The 13,256-nt window shown below is 39.2% G+C and overlaps 1 pseudogene; it reads left to right on the top strand.

Moving 5' to 3' along the window:
* Positions 1-12,162: 12,162 nt before the first annotated feature.
* Positions 12,163-12,971, top strand: LOC129081730 (dnaJ homolog subfamily A member 1-like; annotated as a pseudogene).
* The last annotated feature ends 285 nt before the right edge of the window (positions 12,972-13,256 follow it).

Here is a 13,256-nt window from a genome sequence, read left to right as displayed (position 1 = left end):
AGCTAGGTACTCATCCACCATGGAATATAAATAAATAGAGAGAGAGAGAGAGAGAGAGAAGGAGACATAGACAGAGAAACAGAGAGAGAGACAAAAAAAAAAAGAGAGAGAGATTTTAAGAAATTGGTGATTGTGGAGCCTGGCAAGTCCCAAATCTGCAGGACTGGCAGACTGGAGACGCAGGGAAGAGATAATGCATTTTGAGTCTGAAGGCAATCTGCTGGTAAAATTCCCTCCTCTCTGGAAGACCTGTCTGTGTTCTACAAAGACCTTCTACTGATTAGATGAGGCCTACCCACATTTTAGAGGGTAATTTGCTTTACTCATCTATTGATTTAAATGTTAATCTCATCTTTAAAAAATACCTCATAGCAGCATCTAGAACAATGTTTGAACAACTGTCTGGGTACTATGGCCTATCTAAGTTGACACGTAAAATTAATTATCACAGTGTTTAATAAATAATTGATTAATGAGTTATCTAGTGTTTTGCTCTGTAGAATTCTGTGCAGCTACACAAAAGTGACTTTCTGTTGGTGCCATTCTGAGTCATTTGATGTCATAGCTTTCCAACCAGCAATAAACGTTTAGAGGTTTAAAAATACACCTAAATGTAATTGATGTCTTTCTTAGAACGGCCTATCTAAAATTTACTCTCAAACAGAATACAGTACATTTCTTATTTTCCATGACAATTAGAATGTAAGACTCATGAAACAAGGGCCTTTCCGTCCCTTTATTGCTGTAGGCTTGGTAAGTAGGGCAGTGCCTGGCAGAAGCTGGGCACTCAGGAGATATTAATGAATGAATCCATGATGATGGAACTGAGCAGATATCAAAAGTGTAATTAGTGGAGTGTGATCAGGGTATCATATGTATACGTTCTATGATAAAGTTTAACATCAGCCCAGATACCTAGAAGAAATGCCATTTCAGTTTAATTTGAAACATTTTACTTTTTCCCTGAGCATTTAGAGATCAGGTTTATTGACTTAGCAATTGTTAAGTAAAATATAAAGATCATGCTCAAAAATATTCTGCATGGACTCTTTCATATGGATGGAATGACATGCCAGACATTGAAATCGTTCAACTGTCTCTAATGAGAATTCTCAGTGAAGCAAGTCCTGGGTCGGACTAGCTGGCAACTGAATGGGATATGGGGCTGCCTTTCTCAAAATATTTCCCTGTCATTTCAGAGCATAAAATGCCTGAAATGCCATCCTTTGAGGTGTATGTATTTAATCCTGAGGGGATTTTTAACTTTCTAGCATTCTCAATCAAAACATAAATACTTTACAAAGGATATATTAAAACTGTCATTTTAGTACTTCAGCAGGAATTAACTGAATCTAGGGATCAACCCGTCAGTTAGTAGATGTCCCATGTTTCTTTTCCTTAGTGATGACTTTTTCCAATTTTGACAATTCAGAAATATCCGTAATCAATTCTGGTCTCACAACTGCAGAGGAATCAAATCCTACAAGAGCCATAGAGTTTGTATTTAGTGTATTTCTTTCCCCGCCTTATACATTTTACTTCTTTTTACATTAGAAATCATCTGTCTCCACATTTATGAAAGAGGAGAGCACTGCTGCGAGCTCCCGATGCCCAGGCGGAGTCACGGCTGTGGAATGCTGTTGGGTGGCTTTCTGCTGACACGCTGGCTCTCGGCAGTTGCTAGGGTATTCACCCATATGTTTATACACTTATATAAAAATGACCGAAGGGATTAAGAGTGAGCACAAGTACTTCAGGGATTTGGTGATCATTTTCACAAACGTATTAGATTTTTCTTTTTAGTAGAAAACATGACCAAGAAATTTTATATAAATTCATGGTCATACTGTTGGATTATGATAGAATATTATCATTTGAGCAAATACAAGAATGATAAATGTAATTTTAAAAATAAGTAAGCCAAAAACCTATAGGAATAGTTTAATGCCCCCCAACTGTATGTTAAGAGCGATTATGAATGTATTTAACCCATATTGCCTGTCATTCAAGTTATATGCCAGATGATACAAAAAATATATCAAGATTTAGAAAAAGATGATAAACAAAAACTTGCATTTTGACTAGAAAAACTCCTGTTTGGGTCCTTTCTTGGATAAAATTTTACAATACTATATTAGTTTTTAAATCACTCAAGGTAGAAACGATTTAACAGTGATAAAGTTGCATCCTCTGAGAAAACAATTTCAAGGCCTTAATTCTATCTTTTTGGTAACAGACATTGACATAAACAAGTGCCTTATCTTTGATATACCCAGAGGCAGTGCAACAAGTTCTATGAGGCAGCTCCTAGCCACAAATCTCCTAGAGTTATGGTGAAAATTAAATGAAACAATGTATTAAATTTCCCAGCAAAATGCTTTGCATACTTTCCACACTCTCTAAGTACTTGTTTCCTTTGCTTATCCTAAGAGATTTTAAATTTGCATATAGAAAATTTGAAAAGTCAAATGTTTACTAATCAGACAAAATTTAATTACAGGTCATGTAGTTTTCTTGTCTTTATATTTTAAATCAAATCAAATCTCTTAAAACCTTTTTTTAATGAAGAGACTGAAACCCTTTCCCTTCCTCTTCTAAGAAAGCCAAACTTGTAGTGTTAATATGCTGCCCTTTTGTAAAAATAAAGAATACTGTAGATGATACATGTTCAACGTTGCCTCTATAAAACAAATATGCCTGTAATTAGTATGGCAAACATTATTTGCTAGACAGAAATACCACCATTTTGTCCTCTAAACTGACACTCAGTTGTTTTGGGAAATGAATTCAGAAGGTTAATAAATCATTCACAGAATTAGGTATTCTTGTAAGTCAACAAGATTGTCTTTAAAAATTTAAAACAATTTTAGAGTAGAATATCAGAATTTGTTATTATATTTATACTTACAAAAAGCCACAGGTACCTGAGGAAATCTCTTGCCCTTTGCAGTTTTCTTTTCTTACTTCCTTTCATGCTAAATGTTTGGTGTGACTCTGATCTGATGGATGCATAATCTCCTAAAAACCTACTCTGTTTCCTAAAAATTCATTTCATTAAATAGAGGTTTGAAACCTTATTGGTCAACATGATTTTGCCTCCTGTTATAAAGACACCAAACTAGCAATCAGTGCCCTCTCTTACAAATGATCATTGTTTCTAGCTGTCCAGCCCCCAACCTCTGCTTCCAGAATTCAGCTCCAACAATGCTGGAACTGTACTTGCTTGTAGTTACCTAGGTAACTTCAAGATACCTATCTTTTAGAATGTTCAAAAATGGAAGTTCCTAATATGAGATTCTCTCAATTAACAGATAAAAAAATTAGGCAAGATACCACGTTCTCAATTTCTGTAAAATAAAACTTAGGCATTATCATGGGTGATAGACTGGCACCAACATGCTGTAACCTGGGACACCAAGCCAAGCCATTTATATCATCCATAAAAGAATACTGACTCTTGTCCTTTAAATGTGTGATACTATTTGGCATTCACACTTAACCTGATTTGTCCTTTGTGTTAAATTTTTCTTTTGACCTATTGCACTTGTTTATGCATCTTTGTCTCTTTTAAACCCTGGTTGATAATGGTTCTTTGTACAATTTTATCAGTTTTTCGCTGCTCCAAATGCGTCAGTAACAGAAAACTACAAAAGTCCACTGAACTTGGGTACCAAGGACAATTAAATTGCTGGATATCAGTTGTGCCTCATTTATTCCTTTCCAGCCAGGAGAATATTAATTAATTTTCAAGGAAATTCCAGTCTGTTTAGGAGCAGTACCAAAGACTGTGGGGTTGTGCCATATGTTGCTGTCCTATGAAACTGCAAAGTCTAGGGCAAGTAATATGAATGAGCAACATCGTTGCTACCCCATCTCTTATCGGAAAGTCAAACTTGAAGCAACTCAGAATTGGCAATGAGCACTGAGTGGGCTGGAGAAGCTGAAGGGACTGCTGGAAATGAAGGCGAAGTCACAGCAGCCGTTTCAGTCCCCTCGCGGCTCCCACAGAGAACAACTTGTGCTAATGCAAAGAAAGAAGTGATTCTGGGGCTCTCCACTACTTCTTGATACCCTGGAATCAAATATTCTTCCAGGCTAAAGATTCAATAAAGAATAGAGAAAACTGGACTCTATAGGATGTATAATCCCAATTTGGAATATTATTTCGATATGATGAGATAGAACTATCATTTACTGAGTGTTTATTGTAAATCAGAGTCTATGCCTATTACAGTTAGTGCTCATAATAAGACTATAAAGAAGTACTACCTCCAATATAGAAAATTGATGAGAAAATTGAGCCTTAAAGAGATTAGCTTGTCTGAAGTTTCAGAGTTAGCAAGAGTCAGAAGATTCTCTCCCAAATCTGTCTAATTATGAAACTTTAATAGTTTTAATCCCTAGAAACATGACTAGGGTGATAGAAAAGGCAAAATCAAATGGACAGAATTTAGATGGAGCTCCAACTCCCTCACCCGTCATCTATCCTTCGTCCCTGTATCCTCTTGCCTTTCTCTACCTTTTCCAGTATTCAAGCAAGATCTTTTTTTTTTCCTTCATGAACAATCAAACAAGATCTTGAGCTATACACTTAGGTTTTCTAGGCCTGTTTTTCTCATATATAAACTGAGGTGACAAGATGGCAGTGCTGACCCAAGGGTAAGCCGGTCATGATGGGACACACACACCATTTTGTTTTGGTACGGACAAGCTACATGCTAACACTCTCTCTGCAGCCCTGATTCAGGGTTTCTTGTTCGGATATGACTTCACAAACACCCTCCTATGGGTCACTAAGCATAACCCCGGGAACTCTGTAATACAACCTGAACTAGGTAATTATTTATCTAGCTCTTATCTTGTTTGTAAAATTGCAGGGAATTTCTCTCTTTAAAATGTACCACTTTGTTTCAGACCACTTCAAAGCAAAAGAATGTTCTGGTAATGGCTTAGAAACAAAGTGATTCCACCCTATGGGCACAAGCCCTGTGTGCCCTTATCTTGACACTGTAAATATCCCTGAACCACATCTGTCCTTATTCAAACTGTAGTAGGGGAGCCTCAGGCAAGAACCAGGACTCCCTGTGTTGTTTAAGGTTAATGAGTCATGAAAAGGAAATTAATTTTGTCAACTTCCTACCATACCTATGGGGATGAAAACTCAGTCCTTACAAGAAAAGTATCTGTTCCCTATGAGAAAAGTTTGCAATGTAAGATAATGATATAGACAAGTATATCATAGACGAGTATAGACAAGTACTCTTTTGCTTTTTAGTTTCTTGATACTGGACTTTATTTACTTTTTTTACTTTTGATTTCATTTTCATTAAGGGAGTTACTACTCTTTTATTCTCAGCAGTTGAAGGGGTTCCAGGGCAGCCTTGCTGCAGACCTGGTAGTAAAGATATTTAAATAGAATGGGAATATTCTCAGTTATGCTTATCAGTTTCAAATTTCTGGTAGCTCATTTTTCCTTAGAGTAAATGAATGACTGATACATCAAGGCCTATTTATATTTAATAAGTGTGTTATCCTACATATTCTAAAGTACCAACCAATATTTACTAAGCTTCTACTCTGCACAAACCCTGGTGTTCATTTCTGAGGAATATAAAAAAATGGAGGTCATGATTTGTTCTTGAAGAAGCTTAATTTCTTCCTGGGGAAAAAACATGAACAAGCCAAGAGCTATCACAGGGAATATGTAATAAAATTAAATGCTGATAGAAAAATGTAAATGTGATTTAGAATTTGAAAAGAGATGGACCCCTAACAAATTTCATTCACTCAGTCAACAATTTATTCATTCACTCAACCAATGAGTGTTTATGGACTCCTTTGTTTAGGTGCTAAGGGGATTTCAAAATGAATAAGAAAGGGACCTTCCCATTGAACTTGTAGTAAAATAGACAAGCTAAGTCATGTATAGAAATAACTACAATTCAAGGAAGAAGATGATATGTGACACAAGAGAGGTAGAGATAAATGTGTTGGAATTTCAAAATGTGAAAGTATAACTCAGCCTAGAGCCATTCCAGGAAGGCTCACAAAGCAGATATATAGACTGAGCCTTAAAGAATGGGCAGGATCTGTACATGTGAAGTCGATTAAAATCACTTCCATCAGTGATGCATAGATAATTTTTTTTCAAGTTGACCATTGACATTTGGAATATATTTTCCATAGAAACAATATTCTATCTGGTCTTTGGTCTTCCTGATCTGTCCACAAAAGCTCAGTTAACCCACAATATTACCGGAGGAATAGTATCTTTCAAAAACACATAGATATTATGTTAGGATTCCTACTGGAAAAATCAGACCAGTCAAAAGTTTGAAACTAGGCTCAATACTTCTTGCTGCCCCATCTCAGGATGAGGGCTCCCTCCTGGCAGCAGCTCACTCAGGCCGTAAGCTAACCCGTAGGGACAGTGAAGGCTTCTGTGGTGGGGGAGACTTGCAAGGGAAGATCTAGGTTATGGGGAGTTAACATAACTTTGGAGGGTCTATTAAGGAAAAATAATTTAATAATCACCTGCTTTTGCCCGTTTCACAAAAACGTAAGTCTGTGTGGGCATATTGGTGAGGCCTTGTAAGAGCCTCCGCAAATAAAATTCCCTGTGATTTAAGTTTCGTTAACTTTCTGAAAAATTGAAATCTGTGATTTGAATGCCTGGAAATCAGGAATGTGTTTGTTCTCTGTTCTTCACTAAAATATGGAGAAGTGTTTTGTATTAGGGGTTAAAGGGACTAGAGTTCCAGGAGCCAACTGCTTTGCTGCCATGGTAGAGGGAAAGGAAAAGGTGATGGTGAAGGTAAGGGAAGAATGGCTGGGGTTGGAGGGAGCCTGGTGGACTAGATCATAGCACAGGCACAGGAGTCAGAGGACGTGGGCTGGTATTCCAGAATATTCCAGAGTTGATCCTGGACAAGTGACTCCACCTTTTTGATCCTGAGTTTTCTCATTTGTAAAGAAGGGGTAACTGCCAACTTCAGAGTATGGTTTCCATGAAAAACAGGTCTAATATACCTAGCCCAATCCCTGGCTCACCACAAGTTATTAACAACATCAAGGGACGAGTCATCTGGAAATTGTGATGTACTTATTTCAAATAGCTCTGCAAAATCCCAGTTTCCTGCCTATGAGTCTAGTTCACCTGTCTCTATAGCTGAAATAAAGAAGGGACTGCAAGAAATGTAGCCAGTGCTGGCTGGAATATGATGCATTCTGGAGATGATGGGGGTACATATGTCTAAGTTCTTTGTAAATCGTAAAATCCAATGCACATGGGAATTAGTGTTCATATGAGTTTGGCTGTCAGGGATGGTTCAAAGATTTTCCAGCTGCTAACCAATCACAGTGTTTTCAAAGGATAAAGACTAACTCAAACAGACTGCTGGGAGAACAGAGACAGGAGAAGAAGATCAGGCAAGAAAGCTAACACAATTGAGTGTGGGTATTTTTATTTTTTATTTTTATTTATTTTTTAATCCTCACCCAAGGATATGTTCATTAACTTTGAGAGAGAGAGAGAGACAGAGAGAGAGAAACATGGATGTGAGAGAGAAACATTGATCATTGCCTCCTGTACATGCCCTGACTGGGGATCAAACCTGCAATTTAGGTATGTGCCCTGACCAGGGATTGATCCCGCAACCTTTTGGTGTACAAGAAAATGTTCCAACCAACTGCGCCACCTGGCCAGGGCACAAGAGTATTTATGTTAAAAAGTGGTCAGGTAGAGTCCTTGCTTTTTAGAGACAAATGCTGAAATATTTGCAGATGAAGTGATACGATGTCTGGGATTTGCTTTCCTGGGTGTAATTGAGCGCAAAATAAAATTATCTCTCTTTTTTGGTATATGTCTGAAATTTTTCATAGTAAAAAGTTTAAAAATGACCAGATAAGCAAAAACATTTATTCTGTAGTTATGCAAATTTCAAATCTGTCCTTGGAAGTGGTCCCACACTACTTGACAGCAAGACTAACCCAGCTAGTATCTCTCTGTCACATGTCACCAAGTCCTACCTCTGTTCCCCCAAATGACTCTTTTTAAAAAATATGTATATATACATTTTATTGATTATATTATTACAGTTGTCCCAATTTTTCCTCCTTTGCCCCCCTCCACCCAGCACCACCCACTCCCTCAGGCTATCCCCATACATTTGTTCATGTCCATGGGTCATGAGTATAAGTTCTTTGGCTACTACATTTCCTATACTGTATTTTATATCCCCATGGCTATTCTGTAACTACCTACTTGTACTTCTTAATCCCCTCACCTCTTCACCCATTCCCCCATATCCCCCTCCCATCTGATAACCATCAAAATACTCTGTATCCATGATTCTGTCTCTGCTCTTCTTGTTTGCTTGGTTTGTTTTTTATATATAATTGTTGTAGGTATGTATGTATTGCCATTTTACTGTTCATAGCTTTGATCTTCTTTTTCTTAAATAAGTCCCTTTAACATTTCATATAATAATGGTTTGGTGATGATGAACTCCTTTAGTTTTTTTCTTATCTGGGAAGCGCTTTATCTGCTCTTCAATTCTAAATGATAGCTTTGCTGGGTACAACAATATTGGCTGTAGGTACCTACTTTTAATGACTGACTATTTCTTGCCAGCCCCTTCTAGCCCACAAAGTTTCTTTTGAGACATCAGCTGACAGTTTTATGGGAACTCCTCTTTAGGTAACTAACTGCTTTTCTTTTTTGCTGCTTTTAAGATTCTCTCTTTATCTTTAACATTTGGCATTTTAATTATGATGTGTTTTTGAGTGGACCTCTTTGCATCCATCATAATTGGGACTCTGTGCTTTCTGGGCTTGCATGTCTATTTCCTTTGCCAAATGAAGGAAGTTTTCTTTCCTTATTTTTTCAAATAGATTTCCAATTTCTTGCCCTTTCTCTTCTCCTTCTGGTACCCCTATGATGTGAATGCTGGAGTGTTTGAATTAGTCCCAGAGGTTCCTTACACTATCCTCATTTTTTAGATTTTGTTTTTCTTCTTCTTGTTCTGATTGGTTGTTTTTTTCTTCTTATGTTCCAAATCATTGATTTGATTCTTGGCTTCACCCACTTTATTATTGTTTCCCTCTAAACTGTTCTTTATTAAAATTAGTGTATCCTTCATTTCTGGCTAGATCTTTTTTATGCTGTTGAGGTCCTCACTAAATTCCTTGAGCATCCTATAACAAGTGTTTTTAACTCTGCATCTGGTAGATTGCTTATTTCCATTTTATTTCTTTTTTTCCTGGAGTTTTGACCTGTTCTTTCATTTGGGCTGTGTTTCTTTGTCTCCTCATCTTGGCAGCCTCCTTGTATTTGTTTTTATATATTATGTAGAGCTGCTCTTACTCCCTGCTTTTGTAGGTGTTCTATAGTGACCAGTGGCACAGCCTCCCTTGTCACCCAAACTAGGTACCTAAGGCACACCCTTCACATGGCCTAAATATACCCTCCTCTTGTAGTTGAGCCTTGGTTGCTGTTGGAAGGTCAATGGGAGGGATTTACCTAGGCTGGTGAGGTACAAGGATTGGTTGTGACCACTGACCACTAACCTCTGCCCTTCCTGGAGGATTGGCTGTGCAGGGGCAGAGTGGCTGTGCTCCATTATGGTCTGTAGCTGCCCACTGGGTGCACAAGCTCTGTAGTTTCCCGGGTGGTGCAGGCCAAGGTCAGCCCCTACCAGCATTCTGCCTGGGGCCATGCTGCATAAGCTATAAAACAATCTGCAGATGGCGGCTTCTCGTGGTTGTCATGGTGGTTCCCAGGTGAAGTCAAACTATGATCCAGCTGGCGGCTGCTAGTGCTGGGCCTGGGGACACTTAGCAAGAGCTACCAGAGTTGGGGGCTCACTGAGGCTGGCTGTTGCTTGTTTGAGAAAATTTAGGAAGTGGTGAAACATGAGCCAAGACCAACCATTCATATGGAAAAGCCACCGTTGACAGCCTGGATGGGCCGGTAAGTGGGGTGGGACTGAGCCCCAAAGGTCTTCAGAGCAGGGCAAACTGTTAGCTAGATTAATGGAGTCTCAGATATGGCACCCACATGCTGGCTCTGTGGCTTTGTCGGGGGGAGGGTTCAGAAAAAGGGCAATGGCTTCTCCCCTAATTTCTATCTGGGAGAAAGCTGCCCCCCAGCTCTTACCTTGATGCCAGACACTTCAGTTACTCCCTGTGTATCACTGGTACCTTTCAAGCTGATACCCTGGTGCTGGATCCCAGAGGGTAGGACTCTGAGTGAATCCATGTGTGGTTCTTTAAGAGGAACTGCTTGGGATTCCAGAAGTTTCTTCCACCAACTCAATCCTTGCTGGTTTTTCCAGTCAGAAATTATGGGGACTTATCTTCTTGGCACTGGACCTGGGCTGGGTGCCTTGTGTGGGGCTGGGACTCCTTGCTTCCAAGATATCCCTCCTGAATTTTTAACCACTACAGGGGGTGTGGGACCTGCCTGTTCTGTGTCTCTTCCCCTCCTACCAGTCTGGATGTCTGCGGTTTCTTTAATTCTGGAGTTGTTGAACTTCCATTCAATATTATTTCTGATTGTTCTGAGTATTGGTTGTTCTATATTTTAGTTGTAATTTTGATGTGGTTGTGTGAGGAGGTGAGCTGTATTTACTTCTACCTCCATCTTAACTGGAAGTGTCCCTCAGAATGACTACTGAACCAACAGGGAGTGTATAAGAGGCATCTGGTTGATGAAGACAATCCCTTCCTTTAATGGCTTTTCTGCGAGGGGTGCTCTGTATCTGCTATCATTATTATCTTCTTCTTAATTGCTGACTCTGCCTTATCTTCAGATCTGGTTCCTGGGCTCACTTGCTTGGCCACCTGACCTGAGATCTCCAGTACCCAACTGTTTCCAATCTTCTGACTTCCCTTTTGAATTTGGAACCCAGTGTTTGAGCAACTCCTTGGTTCAGTCATACCTGGGGCTTATTTTTCTCCCCTTTCTCAGTTTGGACACCTCTCCCTGTTTCTGCAGTCAGTTGGTGTTCATAGTTCATAAGGATAAGTAAAGATGAAACAATTTTATTTTTTCAACTCAAAAGAATAATGTGTATTTCTCTGTGTACCCTGTACCTCTTGCTAAGTGGTTCTAGGCCCAGCACTAGTGGCAGCCCACCTTGGTTTTCAGTTTGTCCTTTCCTGGGCACCTCCAAGCCCAGCATAAGTAACAGCCATTTGCAGATACCTCTTTATCTCATATCAAGTGGCTCCAGGCAGGTCACAGGTGGTGGCTGATGTTGCACAACCCAGGAGGCCCCAGAGCCAGTGCATCCAGTGGACAGCTTCAGACCTCACTGGATTATACCCCTACCACCTTCACAAGTGACATGCTCAAGGGGTTGACTTGGTAAGCACCAAGCCCCACTGAAGCAAGTCCTGTGCTGTAGGGTCCATTCCTGAACAGCAGTTCTTCCAATGTAGTTGCAGCTAGTCGTTGCAGCTGACTGGCCCGGGGTCAATCTTTGCTAGTAAAGCTAACAGCAATAAAGGCTCACCTACAACAGGATAGAGCACACAGTCCCTGCAGCAGCACAGCAGTTCAAATGACTAAAGAGGCTGTGCCAGTAGGTCCTACAGGACACCTACTACAGGAAGCCACTCTATCAAGTCTGGGAGATGTAGCAGCTTTATATGATACATAGACACAAACATAGGGAAGCAGCCAAAAATGCAGAGACAAAAAAGCATGTCCCAAATGAAAGAACAGCACAAAACTCCAGAAAAAGAACTAAATTAAATGGAGGTAAGCAATCTAACAGATACAGAATTCAAAACAGTGGTTAAAGGATTCTCAAGGAAGTTAGCGAGAACTTCAATGGCGTGAAAAAAGGACATAAAAAAACATAAAAAAGGACCAGTCAGAAGTGAAGGATACACTAACTGAAATGAAGAATAATTTACAGGGAATCAGCAGTAGAGTATATGAAGCTGAGAGTCAAATCAGTGATTTGGAATATAAGGAAGCAAAAAACACCCAATCAAAATAGCAAAAAGAAAAAAGAATTAAAAGAAATGAGGATAGTGGGGAACTTTCCAGAACACTTGGTGAGAAGTAGAGGAATGGTGGCTTTTGGAACAGTGCACAGCAACACATTCTTTCCTGCTCCTCCACACCTGCCTCCACCCACTCACTGGCTGTCAAAAATGGTGAAGGAAACCACTCACTATGATGTTTGGGCGTCAAACCCAATGACACCCAGGAAAAATTGAAAACAGCTTACAGGAAACTGGTCTTGAAGTACCACCCTGATAAGAATCCAAATGAAGGAGAGAAGTTTAAACAGACTCTTCAAGCCTACAAATGTTCTCTGATGCAAAGAAAAGTGAATCATATGATAAAAGAGGGGACCTGGCAATTAAAGAAGGTGGTGCTTTTGGCTCCCCCATGGACATCTTTGATGTGTTTTTTAGAGGAGGAGGAAGGATGCAGGGAAAAGAGAGGTAAAAATGTGCATCATTAAGGCATCAGTAGCCTTAAAAGATTTATATGGTGCAGCAACAACAACAACAGAAAAAACTAGCTCTGCAAAGGAATTTGATTTATGACAAATGTGAAGGCAGAGGTGGTAAGAAAGGATCAGTCAAGTACTGTCCCAATTGCTGAGGTAATAGGATGCAAATGAGAATTCATCAGATAAGACCTGGAATGGTTCAGCAAATTCAGTCTGTGTGCGTGGAGTGCCAGGGCCATGGGGAATGGATCAGTCCTAAAGACAGATGCAAAAGCTGCAATGGAAGGAAGACAGTTTGAGAAGATTCTAGAAGTTCATATTTACAAAAGCATGAAAGATGGCCAGAAGATAACATTCCATGATGAAGGAGACCAAGAACCAGGATTAAAACCAGGTCATACTATCATTGTTTTAGATCAGAAAGATCAAACTGTTTTCACTCGGTGAAGAGAAGACCTTTTCATGTGTATGGACATATGGCTAAATTCATATCTATAGATGACTGCATCTGAAAATAAAAAAAATGAATAAGCAGAACAGAAACAGACTCATAAATACAGAAAACATTTTGATGGTTACTAGATGGCAGGGGGATTGAGGGAGTAAATGAAAAAGGTAACAAGATTAAGAAATATAAATTAGTATTTAGAATAGTCACAGGGATGTAAAGTACAGCATAAGTCAATAATATTCTAATAAATATGAATGGTGTCAGATGGGTATGAGATTTATTGAGATGATCACTTACCAAGTTCTATAATGTCTAATTACTGGGGCATACAC

This window comes from Pteronotus mesoamericanus, unplaced genomic scaffold (assembly GCF_021234165.1).
Source record: "Pteronotus mesoamericanus isolate MK-2021 breed Mesoamerican mustached bat unplaced genomic scaffold, CSHL_Meso_final scaffold_118, whole genome shotgun sequence".
Lineage (NCBI taxonomy): Eukaryota > Metazoa > Chordata > Mammalia > Chiroptera > Mormoopidae > Pteronotus > Pteronotus mesoamericanus.
The sequence above is the reverse complement of the archived record's forward strand: the minus strand, read 5'-3'. Positions and strand labels throughout refer to the sequence as shown.